This window comes from Chaetura pelagica, unplaced genomic scaffold (assembly GCF_000747805.2).
Source record: "Chaetura pelagica isolate M959 unplaced genomic scaffold, ChaPel_1.0 scaffold72, whole genome shotgun sequence".
In the NCBI taxonomy this organism is placed as follows: domain Eukaryota; kingdom Metazoa; phylum Chordata; class Aves; order Apodiformes; family Apodidae; genus Chaetura; species Chaetura pelagica.
The window spans coordinates 2,570,417-2,573,163 of record NW_009952560.1 but is presented as its reverse complement, the minus strand read 5'-3'; positions in this window follow the sequence as shown (position 1 = coordinate 2,573,163).

The following is a 2,747-nucleotide window of genomic DNA, read 5'->3' as shown; positions in this document are numbered from 1 at the left end:
AAGAGCCAGAAAACCTTAACAAAAGCCCCGAAAACCTTAAATTGTGGAAATGAGGGCCTGTCCTCCTCCTGGCCGCGGGAGGCCGCTGCTGCCCTGCGGATCAGAGAACCAGGGATTCATGAAGGTTGGAAGGAACCTTAAAGATCATCGAATTCCAACCCCCTTGCAGCAGGGAACCACTAGCTCAGGTTGCACAAAACCTCATCCAACCTGGCGTTAAAAACCTCCAGGGATGAGGCATCAACAACCTCCCTGGGCAACCCATCCCAGTTCCTCACCACCCTTAGAGTGAAGAATTTCTTCCTAATATCTGACCTAAATCTCCCAGTTTAAAACCATCACCCCTTTGTCCTGTCACTGTCTTCTCTGCTGAAAAGCTCCTCCCCAGCTTTCCAGCCAGTAACAACAGCTAAAAATCTGGGAATGCCAGGAAACAGATTTTTAGCTGATTTTAAGTACTACTTAACTCCAATGCCACAATAAAAATGCTGAGGTGATACCTTGAAGAGTGATCTGATACTTTCTCCCCTCTCAGTGTTTCCATGGCAGGAGTTGACCCCAGCCACTGCTGCTTTATCAATGAGGGTTTTCTAGTCTAAATTATAATAAAGGCTGGAAATGATGTCAGACACTGATCAAGGAGGCACTAGCTGTGCTGCTCAGGCTCCCAAAAAATGGATGTTTGCAAACAGAGAAATTAAAAATCAGGCTCAGCTGTTCAGCTGAAAGCTAAGCTGTCAAATGGGCTAGATCAAAAATTCAGGTTTTAAGAAAGAATACATTTCCCAAAAGCTTGGCCCAAGATAAATATTCATAATGCTGATCAAGCTGTGTTCCCAAAGTTTGCAACCAGACTCTGTAACACAGGATCAGATGTGAAATTGTGACTTGCAGCTTCAATGAGAAAATAGCTAGGACTCAACTAGCATTTTCATATTTTTTTTAACTGAGCAAAATGCTGCTAATGAAACCCTGTTACCCTTAAACCTCCAGATTTCCTTGGTGATGCTGAACTAGCACCAATTAACCACCTTCCTAAAGCTTATACAAAGGTCCCTGTTGTAATATGTATAAAGAATCTTGATGTTCTCCTTGTAAATAACCATGTATTTTTATCAGCAAACTGAAAGTCATGCTGCACAGCTCACTTTTTGGGTGGGAAAAAAAACTCAGCAGTCTCTTGATGAAGTGTAAATTTATTTTGCTGGTGGTTTCAGCTCTGGGAACTTGTGTTTACCTTTCAGAATTCTGGGTGATTTGAAGTTCAAGCAAGTTTTTTCACCACTTCCTGCACATAACTTTGTCTAGATCAGTTAAATGTGGCTTTGTTTAGCTCTGCTGAGATGGTCTGAAACCTGATGTGTTAGCTGGTGCAGGGCTTGAGGGGGAAGGAGGTTATCTAAGAAAAGCAGCAGCTTAAAGTAAGCCTTCAGAGTAGGCTCCTCTTGCTCTTGTAGCCATCTGAAGACAACAGGGCAATTTCTTCCTTCCTTCGGGTGTCTCTGCTAGTGAGTAACTACCATGGTGCCTGGATCTTTGTTAGCAGCATGTTTCAATTGCACTTGGTGGCTCAGCTAGCTGGCTGTCAAAGAAATAAAATGACACTTTGTGTTTTAAAATCTGGTCTCTAGAATCCCTTGGCTGGCTGGTGTGCTTGTTATGGATGTGATCAGAGGGGTGTGTTTTGCTGCTGTGGAGGAAAACAGTGTTTGCTTTCTATCATGAGGCAGGAGGTTGTTTTTCTACCCACGTGTGATAAAAAAATAAGGTTATCACAACTACTGGGATTATTACCTCCTATTGCTCCTTCCTTAGTGTATATTAGGGTGTGTATATGTAACAAATTGCAGTTCCAAATAAATACCAATCACTAGATAATTGCTTAAAATATTCCTAGGAACTTGCTGAAGCAGTAGCATGTCAGAGCAAGGATAAGCTCCCTAAAGCAAATATATTTCAGCCAATAAGCTGTGTAACTTCTATCAACTGCTGTGGGACAAGGACAGCTAGAAAGCAGTATTAAATCTGTACTTTATCCGTTTTTACAGCAGTGATGGATTCCTGTTATCAGGGCTGGAAGTGGCTGTGACTAAACCTGCAAGAAGCCTCCAAAGGAGCTCGTTTGTTGCTGCACAGTGATTGTCTCTTAATTGCTGTGCCCTGAGGCGACTGCAGCACGTTTTGCTCTTGCACATTTTGCTGGCTCAGCCGTGTGTGTGCACATACAGGTACATACGTGTACATGTGTACATACGTGTACATACATGTGGATCCCGGGTCTGCCCCGCGTGGGGCCAAGATTGCCAAGACCACCACTGGAAAAGAGCGTGGTAAGCAGTGGGATGAAGCTAATGGGGATTTTTCGGGAGAAATACAGACTATCTGCATGTGCAATTAGTCCTCCTGCTAATGAGGAGCCGGTGGCTGCCCAGGAAGTCTGGGTGGACGTTCCTTGTCCAGCTGCTGGTGGAGGCAGCCGGTAGAGGTGGGATGTTCACGCAGCCTTGGGTAAGGCAGGTAGCAATGATTACCTTATGCTTAATTAATGTGCGCTAATTGCCCCGGGGTTGCCCCTCGCTGGGGCGGGGATGCCGACCTGTCCTTAGAGCCCACCCGAAACACCCACGTGCGCTCTGACCACGGGCCAGCCCGGGGTTTGAGGACCCCAACCCGCTCACTAACAACTAATTAACATCCTTCCCGTCGGGTCTCGGGCCGCGGTTCCCGGGGCCGCCGCGCTGCGGCAG